This window comes from Dryobates pubescens, chromosome 6, assembly GCF_014839835.1.
Source record: "Dryobates pubescens isolate bDryPub1 chromosome 6, bDryPub1.pri, whole genome shotgun sequence".
NCBI classification, from domain to species: domain Eukaryota; kingdom Metazoa; phylum Chordata; class Aves; order Piciformes; family Picidae; genus Dryobates; species Dryobates pubescens.
In genome coordinates, this window is record NC_071617.1 from 36767478 (window position 1) to 36795084 (window position 27607).

Sequence of the window (27607 nt, forward strand, 5' to 3'; positions counted from 1 at the left end):
CTCCTTGTCTTATTACAGAGCACAACTGAGAAGAGCCTGTCCCCTTCCTCTCGACACCCAACCCTCATATATTCATAAACATTTATTAAACCCCCTCTCAGTCTTTTCTTCTCCAGACTAAAAAGCTCCAGGGCTCTCAGCCTCTCCTCATAGGGCATGTGCTCCAGTCCCATAATCATCCTGGTAGCTCTCCACTGGACTCTGTCCAGCAGATCCCTGTCCCTCCTGAACTGGGGAGCCAAAAACTGGGTGCGATATTCCAGGTGAGGTCTCACTAGGGCAGAGTAGAGGGGGAAGAGAACCTCCCTTGATCTGCTGGACACAGTCCTCTTAATGCACCCCAGGATCCCATTGGCCTTCTTGGCCACAAGGGCGCATTGCTGTCCCATGGATAACTTGTCCACCAGGACTCCCAGGTTCTTCTCCATAGGGCTGCTTTCTAGCAGATTGCCTCCTAACCTGTACTGGTGCAGTTTATTATTCCTTCTCAGATGCAGGACTCTGCACTTATCCTTATTGAACCTCATTAGGTTCCTCTTTGCCCAGCTCTCCAGTCTGTCCAAGTCTCACTGAATGGCCACACAGCCTTCAGGTGTATCAGCCAAGCCTCCCAGTTTGGTATCATCAGCAAACTTGCTGAGCAGACTTTGTTCCCTCATCAATGTCATTGATGAAGATGTTGAACAGGACTGGACTCAGCACAGATCCCTGGGAGACTCCACTAGTCATAGCTCTCCAGCTGAACTTGCCACCATTGACCATCACTCTTTGCACTCTATTTTGTAACCAGTTCCTAATCCATTTCACTGTCTGTTCTTCTATCCCACACTTCCTGAGCTTGCTCGCAAGGATGTTATAGGAGACAGTGTCAAAAATCTTGCTAAGGTCAAGTAGTCTTGTGGCAGTTTAGGCTGGGTGCCTCTGTTACTGCCACGTAAGCTACACCTCTGGTGTCCCAAGTGTCTAACCCAGTGGGTGGACACAGGAAATAGTGTATTTCATACCCATAAATCCTGCGCCCTATAAATCCATCTGCAAAGTAATTCTCTTCCTCTTTCTTCCCTCTCTGCTCCTGTGGGTAATGGTGGGGGAGTATCTCAAGGCCTCTTAGGGCTGGCTAGGCGTAATGCCAGGAAGAGAAGTGGGGTGGGTGCAGTCTCAAATGATCTACAATGAGCCTGAAGTTATATATACACATATATACAAACACATGGAGATACGAGGTATTTGCTTCTCAGCTGCTATACAGCACAACTCAAGCCATAAAGGAACAGCCCTGGAGTAGTTTGTGGATAACTACCCCACATGCTATTGCTTGCCTTTGCAAAGAACCTGATTCCTGTTCCTGACACTTCTGGAGCTCTCCAGAATCGCTGCTCTTACTGCCACTACTGCAGGGGCTCCCCAGCCTGGGCCTCTGCTTGCACACTTTTCTGCTGCAGGAAATTTTAACCCTGTCACTGGCTACTTGATGTACCCATTTACTTCCCCCCTTCACCAAAACATTACTCTTACCACTTACCACAAACTGGGGTGGAACAGAAAAGGGGATCTGGTGAGACCTCCTCAGTCCTTCTGGGTTGGTCAATTTTTGTTATTATAATTTGCCTCAGATCTTGCCAGCTAAAAAAAGAAAAAAGATGGAATACAAGTGGTGTTTTGTAAGTGACAGCTAGATATCTTGCATTGCCTTAGGTTGCATTTCTATTTGTTGTCCTAATTTCCTTTGAATACAGTTTCACTTTTCTCTTTCTTTTTACCTCTTTTATCTTTCTGGGGGATTGTCAACAGAAAATTCTAACCTAATTATTTGTGCATCTTGTTTTTGCCATGGCATACCTTTTTTTTTTGCCACAAAGCTCTTTGATAGGCTCCCTGTGGTATTTCTGGCTGACGCCTTCCTAGCCCTGGAGTGTTCCTGTACACATCCCAATCATATGATTGAGGAGAAAGTGTAAAAGCCTTTCACTAAAATACCCTTAATATCCATACATGTTAGCTTTCATGTGGTTTGACCAGTAAACATGAAATACTACCTGTAGCCCTGTGTAATACAAAATGTCATAGGTCTGCTATGGACTGTGGCTTAGAACAGCATGTCTGAGTAGCCAGATGGTGGTCACACTGTTGGAGCACTGCCACGACTTACTAGGTATTGCTGAGGTCATGCCTGCCAATTCTGAATTATGTTTTTGTGAAGCAAAAACTGCATCAGCTAATCAACCAAAGGACTCAGTAGCATAGAATAGAATAGAATAGAATAGAGTAGAGTAGAGTAGAATAGAATAGAATAGAATAGAATAGAATAGAATAGAATAGAATAGAATAGAATAGACCAGGTTGGAGGAGACCTTTGAGATCATCGAGTCCAACCCATCATCCAACACCATCTAATCAACTAAACCATGGCACCAAGCACCCCAGGCCCAAAGTCATGTCAAATGCTAAGAGTTCCTGCAGGAAAAGGTGTATGCTGGCATGTCACCAGGTGATGGAGAGTTGGTGTGTTAAGCAGCAGTTGTTGCAGAACAGAAATAACTTCTGGTTAAAGTTCATACTTGTTTATTTCACTATTCTTTTAATTATGAGCAGCTTGCAGAAGTTCAGTGGGGGCCTCTAATAAGCACATCTTCTGACTGCTACTATGTGCTTCATTTGATCTAGGACTCTAGAATGTGTTAAGCTGTGAACAGCATTTAACTACCTTTCTTATTATTGTTTCTTAAGATTTAACCTTCGTTACTTAATATTCTAGTTCACAATAGGTTATTTGGAAACTAATTATCCAGAATTTTGATACAAATGTTGGAAAGGAGCTGTGAACATTAGATGGAATAAAAAATCTTACTCTTGGGAAAAAACCATCAAACATTAAAAAGAAAAAAAGAAGAAGAAGAAAACAAAGCAAAATAACCAACAACAAAGCCCATGTCTCTGTGTCGAAAGGATTCCTGCAACTATTGCCAACTGCAATAGGACAGTCGCTGGAGTACATCACTTGTGTGTTACGGTTTGCCGCCTCATACTTGTAGACAGCTCCAGTCAAATGGGAGAAAAACTTTGCAGACACCAAAGGTAGGACCTAAAATAAAACCTTGGGAGATGTTTTTATAGACTTGCATGTGAAAGACAAAATGTGACATATCTGAAAGTAAATTGGAGGTTAGGAACAGCAAGCACAGGCATGGGATGTGTCACTAACATAGACTCATATAACAGTTTTGGTTGGAAGGGACCTTTAAGGTCATCTACCCCAACTGTTAACCTAGTGCAGCCAGGTCACCACTAAACCATATCCCTAAGCACTATACCTAATGTTCTTTTAAATACATCCACCACTTTCCTGGCAGCCTGTTCCAGTGCTTGACAACCCTTTTGGTGAAGAAAGTTTTCCAAACAACCAAATTAAACCTCCTCTTGTGTTGAATCTTGTACCACTGGCCTTGTAATACAAATGGCCAGAACAGTCAGGTTTCTGCTAGAGGAAGAAAAGTTATGCCAGCAGAAGAGAATTTTTGGTTGATCTTTCGACTCAATATTAAATTGTGATTTAAATGGTAAAAGTGCCAGTGGAAAACAAGTCCTTCACTGCTGGGCTAGTCAAGGTCCTCTGACCTTTATAATCTTCCTGGCATACTCTGTCATAATATCTGGGAAAGGATCTCTTGACCTGTCAGTTAAATTTGGACCCATTAAGTCTATCCTTAGATAGTGCTTTATTATTTCATCCTTGCCAGAGACTGTCTTTTTACCAGTTACGGACACCTGTGGACAAGATACAGCTTCCACACTCTTAGCCAAAGCTGCTCTGTAAGAATGGGTGTTGTTTTCTGGTAAGTGTTTTCCATTAACCACCAGGGATGGCTGCTCAACAGATGAGTATTTATGTTAGCATCTCCCATCTTTCCAGGCTTGTGATTCGCCTTCTTCTGCTACTTTAGTTGAAGAGGTCTCTGCCTAAGCTGTATTTATGTAGGTATGGACTGAGGCTGTGGGAGGAATGGGACAGGATGATCCTTTGCCTTCACACACTGGAAGGAGAAAAGTCAAAGTCAATTCACATTCCCTGCTCCCTCCTTATGTCTCCAAGGGTACAAAGCATCCCAGTGGGTGGAGAAAATGATAAGGATACGTTCTTCACTCATTCACTCACTCAACATATGCTGTAGCCACTGAGAAGGATTGATTCTGTGGGAGGTAAGATGTATCCCATGAATATGTGCTGTACCCACTCCCCAGTTCTTGTCTCTATAGCCATATCCTGAGTCAGTGTGATTCAGAGCAATCTCCTTAGAATTTTGGAGCTTTTAATCATATGAGCCAAGGCCACTGATCCCATCACTGAATCCTTATTGTTTCATTATTGAGACACTGCCTCACTGAATACTCAAAATCAGTATTTTTATTAAATACTAGCTGATCATTAAGAGCATTACTTGCAGCAGGGTGAGAGAATCCTCTCTTGAACATGTAAATCACCTTGGGATGTGATGATTACATTAAGGACTGAGTAGGTCATCCTGAACAACCCGCCTGATATGTCATCTCTGCCCGCTGAGACAACAGCTGCCCAGGGGGTGTTGTAGACAGTGGATGGCAAAGAGGGGCAGAGGCCACTTGGAGATGATCCCTGCAGACACACAGAAGACTCCCTGGAAATCCACTTATGCATTGTTTATATGAGCCAGGCAGAGCTATGGTAAATGAGCAGTATAAAAATCCATGAGTTGTGCCTGCTTAAGCAGAGAGAAAAACATCACTGGAAACACTATAAGCTGGAGAGATGCCACCCAGGACATCACAAGCTGAAGGGATGTCAGCAACACCCTCCTCAGATATCACTCCCCTCCTCCCTGCCAAAGACAGAAAAGAGCCCTGAGGTGGTAATTATCTCTCTCTACCTCTCCTGCTCTTTCTTTCTCCATTCTGTTTCCCTCTCTCTCCCTTTTCTTTCTTTCTGTTTTGTTTCTCTCTCTTTAGTAAATAGTCTCACTATGATATATGACCTCATTTGTGTCTTAATTTCACTCGTGGGAATATTAAAAAAACCACCGCATCTCCTTCTCAACCTTCAGATTGAGACACAGGGCATTGCTGTTATTTTTCAAAAGTCAGGGTTTTTTTCACACTTACAGAAGGTGCTCATGGTGACACAGCCATTGCTTTTCTGAAAATAAAGTAGGGCAGTAGTGAGACAGAATAACCTTTTATTGGAACTAAGAGTACAGCACGGAAGCATTGAAAATACCATACCTGGAAAGGAAATTGATTCCTAAATATCAGCCTATGAATTGTCTCAAATGTATTGGCTTGAGCATAATACATTGCTAATAGTATGTAAACCATATTTTAAGTATTCAGATGCTTGACATATGGTAGCTTTAGAGAATACTGAAACCATGTAGAAACCATCCAAATTTAGGCCCTTTTATTACTGCAAAATGAATGCTGTACTAAATCTTGAAAGAGAGAGCAATGAATTATTGTTGTTGTTATTATTATTTAAAAAAAAAAGAGAGAAGTGAACACAGTTTCAGATGGAGGAGAAAGCCAGCTCTTAATCCTGTTTGTGGGCTTTCCTCCAGTTGGGCTAGCCATTTAAGTGAAATAGGATTTGGCACAGGCAAGCAATAACGCAGAAGAAGGGGTTAAGAGATGCAATGTGCAACAGCTAAACTATATTTCCAGAAACACTGGGTTGCAGAAAGGAGAGTTCCTCTCTCTAGTGTATGATGCAGGAACATGGGGAATACTGGCTACAGTGTTGTGAGAGAGACTGAGAAATTGGAGAGTTCAGAGAAGGGGATTAAGAATAATTAAGAAGTCCTAATAAAGAAGCAATCAATATGTATAGTTTGGCTAAATGGCGACTAATATGGCCTGAGGGATAGAACAGCCCACAGATATTTGAAGGATATAACTCCCCCCAAAAAGGAGAGAAGAATAATAATTTAGCATAAAGGATGAGTTGCAGTTAAAAGTAAACAGAAGAAATAAAACAAAGACAGACTTAATCAGAATATTTGGTACAATTTCCCGAATGAGAGTTCAGTTATTACCCCTTGGAATAGTTATCCCAAAGAAGTGTGCAAGCCTCACTTTTCCACTTGGCTGGAGAAATACCACATGCACAACTGGGGTGATCTTAGAGAGAGAGGAAAGAAGAGGTCTAGGGATCCACCACCCCTGGGCTCTATGAATGAAAAGCACATTCCTGGACCTGTTTTCTTTCCCTGAGGTTAGAAGTATTTTTTTCTCTGAGAAATCAGTTCTGATTTCACAGTATATTGGCAGATATACTTGCATAGATGTAGCTACCCTGGGCAGGATGAAACCCTTAAGTCATGGCCCTGGCTGCTCTGTGTAAGAGAACTTGTGGTCCTGTTGGGCAACAAACAAGCACGGCTTGCAGTGTGCCCTGGCAGTGAAGGAGGGCATCAGCATTCTGGGCTGTTACAGAGCTACAGGTCAAGGGAAAATGATTATCAGCACTCATTAGGCTGTGTCTAGGTACTATGTCCAGTTTGGGGCCTGCAGTGCAAAAGAGATAAAGAAGCTGGAAGGGAGCTCTGTGGGGGCCACAAAGGCCCTGGTTTGAGTAGGCAGGTGGACTAGAGACCACCACTCCAAACAGAATTATCCTATGCAGTATCACTATGCAGAGTGATACTATGCAGTATCACTCTGGTTTTGCTGGAGACTAGCAGCTAGCATCTGGGATGTGCATTAGACAACTTCTAGATGCATTAGTAAGAACAGTTGATTTCAGTTTGCTTTACAGTTATGAGATGTTAGACAAGCTTAGGAAAAAGATTGATATTACTCTGTAGGGTTTTTTAAAACACCAGTGTCACTGGCACCTTGCTCACCTCATAATAGGTGTGGTCATGGCTTTTTTTCTGTGGATTAGGTCTTCTTGCTTTTACTTTGAACAGAATCTGTGCTATTGGACTACATTGATTAACCCCCCCTCCCCCCCATTTTTTGTGTGTGTGTATGTGGGTTTTGGTTGGTTGGTTTGGTTTTTTGTTTGGGCTTTTTGTTTGTTTTGGTGGGGGGTTTTGGTTGTTTGGTTTGGTTTTATTTTTGTCTTTGTTTACCCTGGGAAAGAAACAGGCGCTTCAGACATTGTAAACAACATCCAGTCCTTGAGACAGTTCTGCCTAAACCACAGTTGTGTCTGAAGAGTATGTGGCTTTCCCCATTGTCCCTGTGCTCCCTCAGAGAGATCTTTCTGATGCTGCTTTCAGTCACATCCCCTTTATGCTGGTGATAGCGCTGCTGATGCTTTCCTTCTGAGCAAGCTGTAATGTGCTCGCTGTACACATTGTATGCAATGTGATGCTACTGGGAATTTATGTGATCCATCTCCTGAGGTTCTTGAATGGTACAGTGTTGCTCAGTGTCTCTGTTTGCTCTGACATTGCCTCTTGTGCAAACATTTATACCCAGGCCAACTGAGTTAAAAATGCAGTAACATTTGAATATTATGAAGGTTCAAACAATGAGTTTGCAAGGTAATGAAAAATCATGCCTAAGGTCCTCAGGCTTGCATGGCATATCATCAACCTTGAGCAGGCTGCATCATTAGTTGAATGAGACATGCAACAGTGATTCTAAAATCTCAGGAGAGTTTTTGCAAACATGCTTAAATCAAGCTTTAGTTAGAGAAGTGAAATCAAAAGTCACATTATGGCAACAGCTAGGAAAATATTAATGGGCTGGGATGAAGATAATGGTAGCACAGAAAAAAAGAGAGGGGGGACACAAGGAATCACTCCTCATCACACTTCTGGCTACACCTTGATTTCATGCCAGTTAACTGACACCTCTCCTGCTTCTTTCCCCTTGTTGCGCCAACATAACTCTGTGGGTCTGTGTTGTAAATTGTATCACTGGTAGGCTATAAAGGCAGCCCTTCAGGGATGTGCTTGTTTTCCTGACATGACAAGCTGTGACCAGCAGGACAGCAGAGGTAAAGGCAGTTCATCCTGGCTGCTGCCTGTGAGCCTTGGCTTTTTTGCACTGAAGTAATTGAACTTGCCTTTTCCATCATCCATTTCAACAGCCCAGATTTACATGTCTAAAAGAGAAATATATGCTATAGCTATTTATATTTATGTGTACTTTGATATGTAAATTATATGTAGCTGTAAATTATATGTAGCTAATTTAATTACAGGGCTCCAAATTACATTCTCTGCATGTGTGTATAGAAAAGCAGTGTACATTTCAAAGACTTAACCTCTTCATCTCTCTGGAAGGGAATTCTTGAGTTACAGGTTAAATGAGGTTCCAGCATCTCTCTGTCTCTCCCAATTACACACATGCTGTGCATCTTGCTCTTTCACAGCCGTGCTCATATGTTGGATACTACAGAAGAGAGAAATGGATGTAGTTTCTTTCAGAAAGCTGCAGGAAGAAGCTTGTAATGTGCTATTCAAACCCTCAAATATATTGCTAGAGCAGGTACTGTGTGGGGTGGGAAGTTACATGAAACTCACTCAAGGTGCCTTGTAAGATGAAGTCTGTTTGGCAGTGGTAATGTGTGCCCAGGGAATTGTGACTTTTACATTCCTTCTGGCTTTGCACCCTTCCTGTGGATCTGAGATCTTTGTTGCTGTCTTTCTTCACCTCCATACTGCTGCATTTCTGTTAGGGAAGCTGCAGCTCTAACCAGGAACATCTGAGCAAAATGTTTCATTACCAGACATGGATAAAAGTTTCTTGCATTTTGTTATCTAGCCATAATGCAGTAATTATAATGATGTAATGGAAGGCAATTCAGTGTGATTATGGACATTTGAATGGCAAATTGGAGGAGTTTTATTATCTTCTTTGCTTCTTTTATAACTTTCAATATGCCCTTTTTAAAAGTATAATCAAAACATACATGTTTCCTTGGTTTATACATTATGAAAATTCCCTACTATTGATATTCAGATGTTTTTTTCCATGATGAGAAGGCTTAACATTGCATGTGGAAGATGTGCCTAAATTGATCTTTTTCTTCTTGAATCAGCATACTAAAACCTAAATGAAACAAACAAACCACAAACAGAACCACCAGAAAAGAATTACATTAACCTTTAGAATACATAGAATACATAGAATAAACCAGGTTGGAAGAGACCTTCAAGATCATCGTGTCCAACCCATCAACCAATCCAACACCGCCCAAACAACTAACCCACGGCACAATATTATGTTATTTTAATTTCCTATCCTTATTTATATTTGCATTATATGACTTTCCCTTTCTTCTGTTTCCTCCTGTTTTAACAGTGATTTGTGGATTAGGAGGCTTTTAGTTTTGTATCTGATCAGGATAAAGAGTGGGACAAATTCCAAGCTGTCCATGAACCAGCTGCTATGAAATCACACAGATGTATGTGGAGTGACAGAAACTTAGATTTCCTTAAAATTTGCCCCAAGTGTTTTATGTTTTATATCTTAGTGCCTAGGTGTGATTTCATTTCTGGTTATGTGTTACTTCTTATCTGTACACCTGAGCAGCTTTGGGAGAAGCAGGCAGTGGTTGGTTGGGATAGAGCTTCACAAACCTGGGCTGTATCCAAACAATTTCTCCTTTAATTCTAAAGTAACTAAAGCTGTACAATTGTTTTCTAGTTTGATACTGGAAGTGAAAGCAAGAAAATTCTGGTTTGATTTAGACACAACATTCTTTTCAGTCTGATATAGACCATTTTATTTCTCTTTACATGTATACTAAAACTTTAAAAACACAATGCATATGTGATTTTAAGGCACTGATACTTTTCATGGGTCTTTTAGAAGTTCTAGTACTTCCCTTCATCCTAAACACTGTGACCAAAGCTATGAGGCAAATTGTAAACTCTAACCTAAAATCCTAAGAAACCAAGGACCACATCATGCCTTGTGTTAGTCTGTGCTAGTAGAGAGAAATGGTACAGGGAGCATGTTAGCTCACTGCCCCAGCAGCTCTAGACAGTACTGAATCACTTGCAGGCTAAGCTGCAGTAGTGCCTAATGAGCCAGCAGCTACACCAAAACCTTGTGAGACACTTCTAGGGTTCCATATAATTTGTATGTAGGGAGTGGATGTGTCACTCATTAGTTTTTGGACAGAAAAGTGCTCCTTTGGCAAGGAGCAGACACATGTCCCCTGCCTCCTTGTAAGCCTATATTCTGCCCTGAAGAATTCAGTGTTAGCAGCTACTGCCTGTAAATAGCCACACAATGACTGTGACCCTGATCTCTGAGCTTACTGTTTTCCAGGAAAGACTTATTTTCCCCTTATCTTTGGAATGATTTAGATATTACATAGGTTGAATCTCCATGACACTTTCTTCTAATTCAACTTGTAAGGATTTATGTAACCAACATTATTACAGACTAATTAAATCTAGCAGTCTTCAAATGGCCACACATACTTCTTTACACTTCCTTTGCTTGGGGCGATGTGACAGACGGTGTTCAAGCATCTAGAATAACTGTGCTTGCTTCCTGTTATGTAAGATGACTCCTTAAAATAGACTACTGAGAGTTGGGGGTTTTTTGGTGGTACTTTTTTGTCTCTCCCCCAACCGGCTTCACCATATTAACAGCACTGTTCTCATATAAGCCAGTATGACTGCCCTTCTGCTGTAATCTCATTTAATCTTTGTGGAAAAGAACGTGAAAAAAAGCTCTGTTTTTGTCATTCCACTTTTTCCCATGGCATCAGTCAGAGAAGGGGAGATGGCATGATCACATTCCCAATATTAATTTTCCTTTAATTAGCAAATGTGCTGTTCTTGAACTTCTTGTGATAGTGTTTATCTGCAGCACTGGAAGCCAGCCTGTCCATGCTTGTGGGACAGTTTTAGTCATATCTAGGTGTTTAAAAGCTGATGCAGCTCATCCGTGCTTGAAAAAATATCTCCGTCTCATTAGGTAAATAATAATAGTGTAATCATGTCTTGCCATCCAACGTGCACTCTGGCAACCCCAGTTTGACTGGTTGCCCTACCAACCAGCTTTTTGGAGAGACTCTTAACAGTTTTATTGACAAACTCCATTCACAGCCTGCTTGTTTTCTGTTCAGGCTTTTTGTAATCTCCTTCATGAGAATGAATTTTTGCTGTTTCTGCTTCCTTCAGCAGCAATTCAGGGCATACATCATGGTGCAGGGTCTGGTCCACTGACAGGAATCCCTTTAATAACTCAAAACCTTCCAGTATCTGAATTTTGTCCATCCCTTTAAGGTCTCATCAGTATCAGTAGGAGCTGAACACATGCAGCACACACCACAGGAGCTGATTAGGTCTTTGCAAAACTGAACTTGCACAGGAAATGTATCATATATTGAGAAACAAGATTGGCCTCAGTGAGCTTCAGAGCATAATCTTATCTCCTGAAGATTCATTGAAACTGCCCCTAACACTATTGATTTGCAGTTAATGTGATCAGTGTGTCTCCATGCAGTGTTAGAGATGTGAAGTATAACCATGCAAAAAAAGTCCTAGAGATACACTGGTTTTCCTCATATGAAATACTGCCTAATCATGTCACATAGCTCATGGGTCTTTTTACCACATCTTCATTTTCAGAGCTAGATATCTAGAACAAGAAAATAAATCCTAAAGGAAGTATAAATGCACTCTAGCTGGGAAATAGGATGGCAAACTAAAGTCTAAATTAGTGCAGTGGGTTGGAACAGTTAATAGAGTAAGGACTGTTGCATCACCCACAAATGGGCATCAGCATCTTAGTGATCAGCTGAGTGCACTTCATCTGCCTGCTGTGTTTCCAATATTATTTAGTTAAATTAATCAATGGGGCAGTAACCAAAGCAAAAAGTAGTATGATCATAGAATTGTCAGGGCTGGAAGGTACCTCAAGCATCATCTATTTCCATCCCCTCTACCATGAGGAGGGACACCTCATACTAGATCAGGTTGCTCAGAGTAACACATCCAGCCTGGCCTTAAAAAACTCCAGGGACGGGGCTTCCACCACCTCCCTGGGCAACCTGTTCCAGTCTCTCACCACCCTCATGGGGAAGAACTTCTTCCTAACATCCAATCTGAATCTACCCACTTCTACTTTTGCTCCATTCCCCCTAGTCCTATCACTACCTGACATCCTAAAAAGTCCCTCACCAACTTTCTTGTAGGCCCCCTTCACATACTGGAAGGCCACAATAAGGTCCTTCCTGTAATAGGGGCTCCAGAACTGGATGCAGTATTCCAGGTGGGGTCTCAGCAGAGCAAAGTAGAGGGGGAGAATCACCTCCCTTGACCTTGTGGCTATGCTTCTCTTGATGCAGCCCAGGATGTGATTGGCTTTCTGGGCTGCAAGTACACACTGCTGGCTCATGTTTAGCTTCTCATCCACCACCACCCCCAAGTCCTTTTCTTCAGGGCTGCTCTCAAGCCAGTTCCTGCCCAGCCTGTATCAGTGCTTGGGATTGCCCCGACCCAGATGCAGGACCTTGCACTTGGTCTTGTTGAACCTCAACTCATGAGGTTGTCATGGGCCCACCTCTCCGGCCTGTCAGGGTCCCTCTGGATGGCATCCCTTCCCCTTCAGCATGCCTGCCTCACCACACAGCTTGGTGTCGTTAGCAGGCTTGCTGAGGGTGTACTCAATGCCACTGTCCATGTTGCCAACAAAGATGTTAAACAACACTGGTCCCAGTACTGATCGCTGAGAGACTCGACTTGTCACTGGTCTCCACTCGGACATGGACCCATTCACAGCCACTCTGGGTGTGGCTGTCAAGCCAGCTCTTGTCTACTGAATGGTCCATCCATCAAACCTATACTGCACCAGCTCAGAGGTCAGGATGTCATGTGGGACAGTGTCAAAGGATTTGCTCAGGTCCAGGTAAATGATTTCAGTTGCTTGTCCTCATCTGTTAATGTTGTGACCTGTAGTAATACAACATATATGTAAAATAGGTACATGACCACATAATTAAATGAAAAATTAAGTCAGTGATATTGATGAATGAAGGAGAATGATTTGTGGGTGTTGTGAATATGCCCTCAGAAAATGAGCGGCAAATACACCAATGAAAATATATGTTAGATTTATTTATAAACTCTGTAACGGGGTATTTACAGTCACCCTTCACAGGTATCAATATCCGGTTAGTGAAACAATATTTACAGAATGTTTAAATGTGGGCAATTGACTCAAACAATTCACAGAACCTAGAATCGAAACTAATTTAGAAAGCGGCGGGGGAGGGGTTGGTCGGTGACCGGCAACCCTCCACTCGGAGAAATCCAAACGCTACCTCAACTGGAAACTATAAAGAAAGGCTTGACTTACAAGCTGAGGACTTCGTGAGATCTCTCCTTAATAATATTTATAGTCCAGAAACGTGGCACGGATGTGCCGTAAGACGGAGACAGGAAATGGCGCTGGCCGCGTGGCTGCACCGCGTGGCTGCTGCTCCTCCCAGGACACAAAGGGCTCCCGCTCGAGGGGGGCTGTGGCAGGTCAGCGACGCTGGCTCACACGGGCTGCTGGCGCTCCTCCTCCAGCAATGGATCGCGTCGTGGTCGATCCCACGGGATACTGTCCACGGCACCGCATGCAGCTGGGTGACGGTGGCAAAGGAGCGTGAGGTCTCTTGGGGCACTGGCTTGAGTCTCGGGCAAGGTGGACTACGGCAGCACTGGCACACACACACTCACAGGCTCCAACGCGATGTGGGGGGGCTCATTTACCAAACGACCCTTATTTACCATTTGCCCCAGTGAATACTGGCCCAATGAGCATTCTGTTGCTAACGCAAGGTTAACCAATGGACTAACACCTACCAAATATGGTGTAAGTATATGCTATGTCCAGGCTGTTTACCTGGACTCAGTGGCGCCAGGATCCCCCCTGTTGCCCCCAGAAAGCAGCGGGAAACAAAAAGGTTTAACACTCAGAAGAGTATGTTCCAGAAATGTTTGGGGCACAATCCTGACCATAAGCATCCTTCACTACAGTGGGACAGTAACTTTGTATGGTACAGTGGTTTGCTGTCTCAACTCACATGTGAAGCAGCTTGATGATGTTTGCCCAGGCTAACAGGGAGAAGATAAAATGTAGAAATTTACTGAAGTGTTGTTTGAGGTGTAAAAAGGTTGGGTTATCAGCTACTTTAATCTAAAGTACTCCTCCACTCTTCCTGACCCTAAATATTTGTAGATTTCTCAGTTCTAACATTGATTCTTGAATGACTGTTTGTGTGAGGCTCTTTTAGTGATAATCACAGCTTATGGTGATGTTGTAAATGGACAAAACAGATGATTTACTAAAAATAACCTCAGTTCTAAGTGCATGGGAAGCTGTGTGGGCCTCCCTGTGCAGAAGAATGTCCTGGCTTTTCTATCAGCCTCACTCTTCAATGTGAGCTTGATTAATTTTGTTAAAGCTAAAGGACTGGTTTTAAAGTCTTGCTCAGTGAGAAGGTGCAGAGTTGTTTTTTTGGTTATGAGAAAGTAAAGTGCTATGATATGCTGTTATCTTCAAGCAGCCTTTTAGAGAGAGTTGGCTGCAATACACGTTTGCTGGGTATTAGGATGCAGAAGAATTAGAGTGGAAGGATGAAGGGAACGTCTGACTGAGGCTTCGCAGAGAGTGCTGCACAGGCTTGTTTTGAGCCTGGGAGGCCCTAACTGATAAAGCTAGGCACCCTAAGTCTCAAATGGATCAGTATCTTACTGAGAAAAAGAAGTTTTAGTTTTGTTCTGAGGCTTCAAAAGGAGAATGTTTTTCTTTGGAGGAGCTGAAGAATTCTTTAACACAAGGGAGCAATCCCAGACATGCCGATCAGTTTGGCAACTTATTTTAGCTGCACTACCCACTCAATAATGTTTCTATTCTGTCTTGTTTAAAACAGATAACAAAGCATTTCAAGTGAGAGCAGAGTCTTCTGGCATTAGAAACTAATTTCCAAGTTTTATTTTCTGGGTAGCCATTGTGTTAAGGCATTCGTGGTTGTTTGAAATATACTGGATGTGTCAGGGTGATCAAGTTTTCAGAATGGAAAACAAGCTTTTGCTGCAAACACAGGGTGAGGGAGCATTTGGATTGTTTGTGCCTTGATGCAGAGTAGTTGTAGTAGGTCAAAATGAATAAATTAATCTCTCTGTAACCTTCTGATCTGAAAAGAAAAGTATACTCAAAATTTTCTGTATACAGGAGGTACTCTTCCAGATAACCAACAACCCAGACTGCAGGGCATCAACATACACAACTGATTTTCCCAAAAAATGAGAAAACATACACTGCTATAATTTTTGCATCACCTGATGGATTTGGGGGTCCTTCCCCAAGGCCAAACTGATTCCTTATAGTACTTTAGGCCTACTTCTGCAAACTTCACCTGGAATTGCCCATCTTCTAAGCGAAGGTTGCCCCATATTTCCATGGAGAGAGCTTTCTAATCAAAATTCTTTAGTTATGGCTCCTCAGAAGAATGCTGGTTCACCTATTTGGTACATTTTTCAGAATAAGGAAAGTATGGAAGAAGACCAGCACAAACCTTGTACAGCAGCAAGGTCTGTATCTAAAAAGAATGAAGAGGATTAATTTTCTGTGAATTTTAAGACAGAAAATATTTTTCTGGCTAATATTGTGGCTCGCATTTATCATACCTACCACACAACCATGAGAATCAGAGAGGGCAGTCCTTCTGGTGATCTGGAATAGCAGCCCTTTGCTAATTCCTCTGATTTCTACTCTCCTCCCTGCCCCCATAAGCGTTGCCTGTGTGTTATAAATGCGAAACAGTATTGAACATGAAGGTCACACTTTATTCAGGTGGAACATAGATGTTGAATTATCAACAAATCACAAAAGTGTTTGCGATTCAAGTGCAATCAAACACCAAATACATTTTTCTGTCACCTTTATATGTGACAGGCTGCATTTAAAGAAACACATTTGGCATAACATTTTGAGCCATTTTAAGTAACTTAATTTTTAGAGGCATTTAAACAAATGTACTTTTCCTAAGAAACACAAATACACATCAAGTACTTCTTCAGTTTAGCCATAAGCCCAACTGTCTGAGAAGTGCTCTCAGAACTGAAAATAAATTTATGTTTTACTGAATTTTGTACAGGAAATGTATGAAAATAGCTGCAGATTAAAGGCTTTACATCTCTTGTTAATTCTACTTGTTGGTGTTTGTACCACATCTGTATAATTCACTTCTTTCTGGCAATGTCTTGCTACGGTATGGGGTGTATTCAATTTCATTTTGGTTTTTTTTATGTCATTTTTCTGTAAATAGGAAGAGAAGAATAAGAGGTTTGTTGTAAAAATAACTGTTAATTGCCAAGAGTAATAGTGTTTTCCAGTTTAATAATTTTTTGGTAGCAATTCATCCTGCAGCATGATTAAAGTAGGTTAAATATTAAGGTCAGGTCTCAAAGGAAGTGGAGTCTGAGCTAGCAGAATGCTGAGCATTCCTGCAAGAGGCTGGGCGTATGGAACTTCCTTTGAAAATGGTAGGATGAGAGGATGTTTAGGGTTGTGAAGTATTGCTTCCCGAATCTTCAGTAGGCAGAGACAGAAAGTCTTAGAACAAAACATTGAAGGTGGCTTGGGGGAAGTTTTTGTCAATTTTTATGTGGTTGTTTTTTTTTTTTTTTCCTCACCAAGAAATGTGGATTTTGTTAAAATTAATTCACTTCATCACCTTCTGATGATTTAGCATATTTGGGGTTGAAATGGACCTCAAAAGATTGTCTAGTCCAACCCCTCTGCCAGAGCAGGATCACCTACAGTAGGTCACACAGGAATTGCATCCAGGTGGGTTTTGAATGTCTTCAGAGAAGGGTGACTGCAAAACCTCTCTGGGCAGCCTGCTCCAGTGTTCTGTCACCCTCACAGCAAAAAAGGTTTTCCTTGTGTTCACGTGGAACTTCCTATGCTCCAGCTTGCACCCATTGCCCCTTTTCCTGTCATCAGACATCTCTGAGAAAAGCCTGGCTCTGTTCCCCTGACACTTGCCTTTCACATATTTATAAATATCAATGAGGTCACCTCTCAGTCTCCTCTTCTCAAAGCTAGAGACCCAGCTTCCTCAGCCTTTCTTCATAAGGCAGATGTTCCACTCCCTTAATCATCTCCCAGAAAGTAAACAAGATTCAAGGGTGTTTTGGTTACACCCTTGCAAAAAGAAGCAATTATTAACTATTCTATTTGAAACTGTAGTTTTATGCTTGCTTCAATTATGTGTAAATTACTGTTCTGAAGTGGAAAACACATATTTTGGACTCAGTAATTTTACTGAGAGTGGTAAGAAGTTTTCTTGACACTTTTCAGAGATATGATATTTTGAAGAAGAAAAAAATCATAATATTGATTTGCTTTCAGATTTATAGTGACATTGCTTTCATAGAATCATGGGATCAGAGAGGCTGGAGAGGACCTCGGGATATTTCTACTCCCATCCACTGCTTAAAGCAAACTCAGCACTGAGGTTCCACAGCTTGCTCAGGACTTTATCCATTTGGGCTTTAAACCTCCCCAAGGACAAAGACTGCATAACTCTACTTGCTGTCTCAGTATGCAAAAACTTGTCCTTATACCCTGTCCAACCTTCTTGTGTTTCAACATATGCCCATTAGCTGGTGTTCTTCTTCCATGCACTGAAGAGCCTGACTTGTAGGTGGCAGGGGGTTGATGTTAGACACCTCCAAACCCACTGTAATTATTTCTATGACTCTGCTAAGGAGATATAGGTTAAATTACAATTAACTGCCATTCATTACTTTCTTTGTACTTCAGCATATCTCTGTGAAGGTGGAGGTCACACAATTTCTTTATTTTGTTTGTCAGTTTTGTTTATAAGCTATTGAGGCTGGACTGGTTTCAGTGTATGTGCAGTCTGTTAAGAGGAGGACCTTGGTGTTGGACCTTAGCATATTATATACATAGTAATTCTGATAGTCTCCAGGAGCCAAAACCCCACCTTATCTCAAAGAATTATCACTATTTCATGATGGTGACTTAGGTAAATACATGACAAGACTAATAGAAGCTTTCAGAGGAAGTGTTTTTCATTATGACAGGAGATTGCTTGTCAGAGCTGGGCTTAAGTGCATGGAATTTCAGTGCATTTGTGTTGTCAGAGTAGTTTACCATTTGTATGCTGGTGTTATTTTAAATGTGCTGGGCTCAAAAATATTGATGAGGCAAAAAAACTCTGCAAAGCTTACATGCCTTTTGGCCTTTTTATGGGCCTGTTTAATTGTTCTGCCAACCAGAAAGTTAAACAATGACAAAATGGACTGTGAATCTGTGTGCTGGCTGCTTTTCCTCCTGGTGTTAAGAGAGTTTTATGCTGAATGGGGCAGAGATGAAGCAAAATAGCTTTCCACACTCTGTGGTCAGGGTTTAGCATCCAGTGTAATAGAATAACTGTAATCGTATAAACTACATAAATCTTACAGTTAAAGAAATTGCTTTATGTGATTTTAAGGACTGATATTAAATGGCTTTGTAGGCCTCTCATTGCAAAGCTGCTGTTAGTCACATTTTTGAGTCATCATAACTGTCATTACTTCTCGCTCCTGAGGATTCAGCCTGAGGCTGGCTAACCAAGAGTCCTGTCCCATGACTGGGGGTTTGCTATATTACCTCAGACATGGGGAACATCTGTTTGCCAGCCACCCCTGGTGGTACTTTTAGAAGACAGCATAACTGTACATCTATGCTCCTAATATTTTCCAGCTAACCCTTGAATACTGACAGATTTGTGTGTTTCCTGTTTTACACAATAACAGTACAAATATAAATCAGGGCACATCTCCTTATTATAGAGTGGCAATGCCAATGTCTTACAGCCTGAATCTCTTAGTATGTACAGGCAATAACACTCAAAGCCTGAGATGGATGAAGCTTATTTCTTGCCTTTCCTTGAAAAATACTGGTGCTCTTGACCTCAGCTCTGTGCAACTGAAATTAAGGCTGCTCTGGTCTATGTTTGTCAGTCTCCTGCCTATGCTGTTTTCCCATGGGACTTGAACATGCATTGCAAAGTAACCATGGCAGTAATTGGTATGTGCTTACATTTGAATTAATTTGAGTTATAGTAAATGTATTTGGTTTTCTAGCCATATTAAGCTGGAGCTAAACATCTGATTTTATTTTATCCAAGTATAGTGGTTCATCTTGCTTCATGCATTGAGCATGCAGTAACACATACCTTGCTCATCCTCAGAGCTTTCCAAGAGCAGGATAATACTGTGAGCACTGTCATCTGTCAGACTAACATTTTATATAAAATACTTTTCAGAGAGGAAAGTAAAACAACCTCTACCTATTCTTTAAAAAAAAAAAAAAGAGTAGTGGTTTGTCTTCTGTGTTTGATTGCTAAGCACAGAAAGCAAGCAAGCAGAAATGACCTTTCAATAGATAAAGATACTGAGCTATTGAGTCAAGATGTAGTTTCCTTGGGTACTATTGAAGGAGCAAGGGTATGATTTCATGTAGAAATTCCAATTGTAATAGTTGATTTGTTATGTTATCTTTTGGTCAACATCATCTCTGTACATGATCCTGTTGCCAAAGACAGAAGGATGTCTGTCACTGAACTGGGTTTTTTCAGGAACTTCTAATTAGGTAAAAGATCTTTACTGGAATACAGTAATACCTGGCAAAGGGAATCTTGTGTATCCAACAGTAATGATGTGAGAAGTGGTTTGTTAGGTATCTTGTCATATCCTCTAAAACTGGAATTCTCACCCAAATAACAACTGTGTCAAATATACTTGCGTGGGACTTTGTGGTTGTCATTAAGCTACTCATCCTCAAGTATATTCGTCTTGTCAACATAGGAGAAGCTCTGTTGCTGATGAATTTACACAAATTTGAACTTGATATAAAAGTAGGGTCTGATCTGTGAATTTTACCGAGATTACTTGTGTGTGTCAATCCTCATATTTTATAAGACCTGCCCTGAATAAGGTTTGAAACAGTATTTTGACTCATAGAATTAAATGTTGAAATTAATGACTTTCTGGAGAGTTACAGCACAGTTCCAGGGGGACCATAGTCACAAAGGCACTGTGGCCAAAACCTCTGAATTAGCCACCCAAGAAGTGAAAGATTGCAGCCTGGGGCAGCTTTATTGTTGCTATGAAATTGAATACATACATAAAAATAAAGAGAACAATAAGGGGCAAGTGTTTTCTGGGTATTAGCGAGATGTTTATTATACCTTCTACAGCATAAACAGGAAGCTCAAATTATCTGCAGATTTTAAAGACATTGTAAAATAATTACATATGAATACTAAGAATCTTACTGGAACTACAAATCTAGGAAATGTTCCTCAGTGGATTCCTATTTCATTCTTTACATGTCTTACTAGGCTGCAACACCACAGTCTTGAGTCTGGCCACACAGATAATTAAAGTGGGGTGAAATTGCCCTGATTCTCGTTGGCAGCTTGTAAGTCTTGTTCAGAAGCAGGGAATGTGGGCTGAGAGGGCATGTGGGAAGCTCACATTCCCTGCTTTCCAAGAGGACAAATGCCATATTTGTCACTCTGTCATTGTTCTTCCCTCTGGGTGAACCACAGTGTTCCATATAAAGGTGTAAAAGTACTAGAAAAAAACCCCTTAGAGGTCATTCTTACTCTGCCATGGATTATGCTTCTCAGGCAGTATCCCTAGTTTGTAGAAGATGATATAGAGGCAACCTGCCTGCTTGCAGCAGAGCGTGGCAGTTAACTGGATGGTTAAATATTCTGTAAAGCATCCCTGTTCTCTCTGCTTTGGAAGATGCAAAGAAAGGCATGGCACAAAGGAAGCCATGACTCCTGGACAGATCACAGCCCTCAAATAGAAAGGTGAGATTTTGCATGAAATCCTGTTTAGTACAACATGCCTCAGATTTTAAGGTTGGAGAAGTGCTTGCCATAGTAATTCAGATGTATTAACCGCGTCAAAGAAGCATGATTTAGAACAGTCTTTGGCATGATCCATTACAGGAGGTTAAAGCAGTAGCAGGCGAGTCAAAATAAATGTGAGGAAAGAATCAAGGAAGGGAAAGGAAGTATGCTGACAGAGCAGGGACAAGTATGGGGCCTTTCCTTCGGTGATAGTACTCAGGTCATCTTGGCTGTAACATGACCTTAGTGAGCCTGCATCACCTCTGCAGGTGATTGGGAGGAACAGAATCACTTTTGCTGATGATTCAGAGAAGCTAGTTTATATCCATATAATTAGAAAATGTGAGCATCCCACTTAGTGCCCCATGCTCAGTTTGTATAAGCAGCAGATAAGCAACGTAATCCAGTAACTAAAGATCCCAGAGAAGAAACGGCTGTTGAGTGACCCTCAAAAGCCTGCATGGTTGTAATTTTGATGTGTTCTATTGGTTTTCACCTTCAAGCTTTATGAGGATCTGTATGATATGATTCCTCATTTTATATAAGCATGTTACCCAAACCAGAAAATTTACTGCCAATCTCTATTTGCAAATATTTGAGTTGGAAACAATCAAAACTGTGGCAGGCTTCCAGTGTATTTTTGTCTGCTGTTCCATCAGTTATTGAAAATATTACATTTTACTTAGCATGTGACAGTCAAGAATATCTACTTTTTCTGCATGAAGAATTGTGGCTGGGGTTTGAAAAATAACAAATCAAACCCCTCTTTGATAGTGTTTTGGTTTTGAGGATGAGGCTTGGTAACAGCATCTTCCACTTTTAGGTGTGCAGTCTAAGACTGCAGGATATGAACGTCTCACTTTGAATAACCAACAGTGTTGGTCACAAATGCAGATGTATTTTATAACTAGTGATGTGTCTGCACAAATATACTGAGAGTTTGTTAGCTTGTTCAGGAGACTGAATTCTCAGCTAAACTTCCATGCATTTTCCAAGCCAGCACTAAGATGCAGCAGACAAGGTATTTTTGGATAAGTGTAGTGTTTGAATTACTAGGCAAGATTATTAATCTCCTTTGGGCTTGTCAAACCAGCAGATTCTCTGGGAAGCCATCTCTTGCACCTTGAACAGTGCATTGAGCAGAGAGTATTTATACCTCTAAATAAAGAAGACTAGATTTTCAGTTTTAATGAAAATTACAAATATTTACATTAAAGGTAGCTGGGTCAGAACTGTTTAGCCGTCATATCATAAGAGGCATTCCTTGTGGAAAATACGATATGAAATTGAGTATATTTTAATTTCCATTTTTAAACAAAAATTGATATGCCAGCTGACTGGCCCTAGAATTCTGTTTCCAAAGGTGCTTAGTACTGGATGCATTATAGTGTAGTATGAAAATCCAGTAATGAACTATTATACACAGATATGCACCTAAGGAAATGTCTTCAGATGTCAGTGGTGAAGGAGTAGTCATGTACTGAAGGATGAGAGCCAGTGTTACTTATCAGTGATGGCCTTTGCTGACCTAAATGTGAATAATATTTGAAGTGTTCACTTAAATGTCTGATCTTCTGAATCTAATGAGCCTGCTGATCTTACAGACCTTTACTTTAACAGTAAACCCTATAGTTTTCATTTTGCCTTGGAGAATTCATTGGTGAAAAAATAATGTCTTCTGACAAGCTAAGAAGGTGTCTCCTGAATTTCATCAGCAGTGTCTGTTTTCTTAGTTAAATGAGGAAGCATATATGCCATGACTCGGTGTGTTGGGGCACCCAGCCTGACTGAAGTTTGTGACTTTATATGAATTTATGCCAAATGAAGTCCCAGTCCACTCTGAGCTGGAGGCACACAAGCAGCATGTATTGCAGGGTGGCTTTTATTATGGTTAAATGCTGTGTCACACCATTTGTGGTTTGGTGTTTGGGATTTTTTTGTTTGTTTGCTTGATTTTTTTCCTATGCTGACTATTGCTTAGCAACAAGTGGATATATAGGTTTGTACTTAGCTTCTGAAGTTGCTTTTTGTGAGCAGCAGAAGTGAATTTGGAGACTTAATTTTCCAACTATTCTTTCCACAGTGTTTCCTTATGTATATTGTACTGTAACAATTACCCAGTGACTTCTCTAAGCAAGATATTTACAGAGCTTTCCATAATGTCGTTTATTTTGTCTCAGCTGTTGCTGCCAATTCATTCTTGTATGTGCCAATTCATTCTTATATATGGAATGAATAATTTTCTTAGCAGAGATCTTTGCATGACCCCTAGCAGTGCCTTTGTTCTGTGTTAAAATTCAATTATTCAATCCATTATGTTCATTCATCTTTCTAGAGACGTTTCCAAAACCCATATTTTGCCCCCTCACATCTCAGAATTGCCTCTAAGCTGGTCTATTTTCATTTCTTCAATGAATACCACAGAGGATCTTAACTCTTCAGAAAGTTCATATCAGTCTTGAATTGTCTTCCAGTGTGCAGGACTTAGGTCTACAATGAATGTGTTTGAAAATCCCAGCATGCCCATGGATAGGTGGGAGGTGAAAACATTCTGACTGTCAAAGATATCTCTTATTAAATTTGTAATTTAAAACCCCCAAAGCAAGGAATGTTCTTTCAGGAAATTACCTCAGTCTTTACTATGGATCAGGTGGACATTCAAAGCACTTGCCCTTTCCTGCCTGCAATCCATCAGTTTTATTTGGATTGAACTTGTTTATATAGGGACTCTCAGGAAAAAATTATCCAATTAACTGAAGGGGTGAATCCAAAGTATGTTGGCTAAACTGGATTGAATCTGCATTCTTTTGGATGATAATTCAGTAAAATGACATTAAAGACCATTCTGTTGTGTGTCCACACAGTGGTCTAAGACAGTTTGAATTAGGGAGTTCAAAAATTCAATTTGCATCAAGTTCCTTGTTTGTCTCTGTGCACACAATCTGTATCACAGCCATAGTGCACGCATGGGAAAGTGGTTTGCATTGCCCGGGCGCATGCTGCACATCCCTGCATAGTTGCTAGCTGATGTCACTTGGCTCAAGTGGGAGGTAATGTAACTTGGCGTATGATCGGTTTATTGTCAATACGTAAAGTCATATTGCCATCATTGCCATTACCATTATTGCAGTGCTATGCATAGTCTCAAGTAGAAATTGGAGTCCTATTATCCTGGATATTAAATGAAAACAAATTATCTGGCTCCTGTACAAAGATCAGAGTCAACAGCTGCTGGCTGGGCCGGGAAGGCCATGAGCCACCAAAGCATCAGGTCTCACGGTGTAGCTTGGTGCTTTGTCTGAGAAGTCTGGAAGTCCAGAGAGTTTGCATGGGAGAGCCAGGCCTCTGATTTGCCTTGAAAAGTTAAATGTGAGAATTTTTAATACCTTGTGCTACATCACAGGGTCGAGTCAGCATCAGCTGTGTTCAGAGTAATGCTGGCCGCCCAAACTGAATGATTTTACTCGTGGAAAGTTTGCTCACAAGACAGCCACACTGTACATGTTTGTGTCATACTGCAGCCTACGTCTGGTTAAAATGCTATGGGAATTACCTGAGGCTTATTACCTTTTTGATTCCCCTCAAAATTCAGTGAAGTTTGATAGGTCTTGTAAATGATTTTCTGGCCTGCCATGCATTGATTTTTCTCTCCTTGAGGAAAAACAGAAAACCCCATGAAGTTGTGAGAAATAGTTAATTACTTTTTCATACACTTTACCAGTTGCAGGCTGAAAATACAAAAGGAAAATGTGGCTTCTTCCATTTGAATGCAATCTCGAAGGTTGTAACTGTCAAACTAGGCTGCCAAGGTTTTGGCAGGCCAAGTAGCTATGGGTGCTGAGGGAACTGGCGGATGAGGTTGCTAAACCGCTCTCTATTATATTCCAAAAGTCCTGGCAGTCTGGGAAAGTCCCCACTGACTGGAAAAGGGGAAACATAACCCCCATTTTCAAAAAGGGGAAGAAGGACGACACAGGGAACTACAGGCCAGTCAGTCTCACCACTGTGCCCGGAAAGATCATGGAGCAGAGCCTCCTGGAGGCACTGCTGAGGCAGAAGAATAATGAAGAGGTGATTTGGTACAATCGGCATGGCTTCACCAAGGGCAAATCCTGCCTGACAAACCTGGTGGCCTTATATGACGAGGTCACAACATTAATAGATGGAGGCTGAGCAAATGACATAATTTACCTGGACCTGAGCAAAGCCTTTGATGCTGTCCTGCACGGCATCCTCATGTCCAAGCTGGTGCAGTATGGGTTTGATGGATGAACAAAGAGCTGGCTTGACAGTCACACGCAAAGAGTGGCTGTCAATGGGACCATGTCCAGGTGGAGGCCAGTGACAAGTCGAGTCCCTCAGGGATCAGTACTGGGACCAGTCTTGTTTAACATCTTTGTTGGCAACATGGACAGTGGCATTGAGTGCACCCTCAGCAAGTTTGCTGATGACACCAAGCTGTGTGGTACAGCAGACACGCTGGAGGGAAGGGAGGCCATCCAGAGGGACCTTGACTGGCTGGAGAGGTGGGCACAAGCCAACCTCATGAGGTTCAACAAGACCAAGTGCAGGGTCCTGTGTCTGGGTCGGGGCACTCCCAAGCACTGATACAGGCTGGGCAGAACTGGCTTGAGAGCAGCCCTGAAGAAAAGGACTTGGGGGTGGTGGTGGATGAGAAGCTCAACATGAGCCAGCAGTGTGCACTTGCACCCCAGAAAGCCTATCCCATCCTGGGCTGCATCAAGAGAAGCATAGCCACAAGGTCAAGGGAGGTGATTCTCCCCCTCTACTCTGCTCTGCTGAGACCCCACCTGGAGTACTGCGTCCAGTTCTGGAGCCCCTATTACAGGAAGGATCTGGACATGCTGGAACATGTCCAGAGAAGGGACACGAGGATGATCAGAGGGCTGAAGCACCTCTCCTATGAGGAAAGACTGAGAGAGTTGGGACTATTTAGTCTGGAGAAGATAAAGCTCCGAGGAGACCTTATTGTGGCCTTCCAGTATCTGAAGGGGGCCTACAAGAAAGCTTTGGGGGACTTTGTAGGCTGTCAGGTAGTGATAGGACTAGGGGGAATGGAGCAAAACTAGAAGTGGGTAGATTCAGATTGGATGTTAGGAAGAAGTTCTTCCCCATGAGGGTGGTGAGAGACTGGACCAGGTTGCCCAGGGAGGTGGTGGAAGCCCCATCCCTGGAGTTTTTTAAGGCCAGGCCGGATGTATGACTGAGCAACCTGATCTAGTATGAGGTGTCCCTCCCCATGGTAGGGAGGTTGGAACTAGACAATCCTTGAGGTCATTTCCAACCATAAAAATTCTACAATTGTAAGTGTTGCTAGGAAAAGAAAAAATATAGTGCTTTTTGCTATGATTTTGGCCAATGTTTTTTGATTTTTTTTTTCTATTAAAAAAAAACCCATCTTGTTAAAGGAGAGGGACAGGTTATGAACTGTGGTCTTTACTCCAGAACAAAGGACAAGGAGATGGTATAGAAACTTCTGAGTTGTAGTTCTATGCCAGGTCAATTAAAACCTCATGGTGTTTTTCTCTTATTAAAAACTAATGTATCTGGAACTGCTTTGCACTTGCCATAGGCTAGAAGAATACATACTGGCAGTATACATAGAGTGTGCCCACAACCAGCTAACATGGCAACTTCAGATCCAGCAGTAATTTGTTCATGTGTCTGAGACATCTGATACAAAGACAAGGTACTTGCATACTGAAATGAGTCTCTCTCTTTCTGTATATGTGTATGTATATATATGTTCAGTCTTTTTTTTGCTGACACCTTGGGATAAAATAAAGCAATTACTTTTGTAAGTCTGGTGTTGGATAATATATACTGTAATGGCACTAAAGCTTCATAAAACTTAAGAGAATTTAGAATTATTGGTCTTGACTGTAACACTTCAACAAAGTAAGGACAGTAGTCTGTACTGCCAGCACAGATTACTTTTACACCTATCTTAAGGCACAATTTGTCTGCCAAAGACCTCATCTGGAGTACTGGGTCCAGCTCTGGAGTCCCCAACACAAGAGAGACAGAGGAGGGCCACCAAGATGATCAGAGGGCTAGAGCACCTCTGCAGTGAAGACAGGCTGAAAGAACTTGGGATCTCCATCCTGGAGAAGAGAAGACTCCAGGGAGATCTTATAGTTACATTTCAATATCTGAAGGGAACCTACAGGAAGACTGGGGAAGGACTGTGTAGAAGGGCTTGTGGGGATAGGACAAGGGGCAATGGTTTTAAACTGGAGCAGGGCAGAGTTAGGTTAGACATAAGGAAGAAGTCCTTTACAATAAGACTGGTAAACTACTGGAACAAGTTGCCCATGGTTGAGGCCCCATCCCTGGAGACATTCAAGATCATACTTGATGTGTCCCTGGACAGCCTCATCGAGTTGGAGGTGTCCCTGCTTACTGCAGGGGAGTTGGACCTTTGAGGGTCTCTTCCAATAAGATGTGGTCTGTGAAACTGAACATGAAAGTAGCCTCATGATTTGTTATTATCCATCTCTCCTTTGAGGTTGTGCTCCAGGTAGTATGCTCTGTTTTAAGTGCTCATTTTATAAAAGGGAAACTGTACAATGGCATGATTAATATTAACACTATCCCTTCACACTGCAGAACACAAGTGTTGGAACAAAACAACTCCGACAAAGACTGAATGTTGAATTCTCTCAAAACAAAACATTTTGCAAACCAAGAATGTTTCTGTTTCAGAAAAGC

General features: G+C 41.6%; 1 protein-coding gene across 1 annotated transcript in view; it reads left to right on the top strand.

The window, feature by feature from the left end:
- Nucleotides 1–27607, top strand: part of KIF26B (kinesin family member 26B) — a 315318-nt gene that overhangs the window by 178878 nt on the left and 108833 nt on the right. The gene's annotated exons all lie outside the window — the stretch shown is intronic.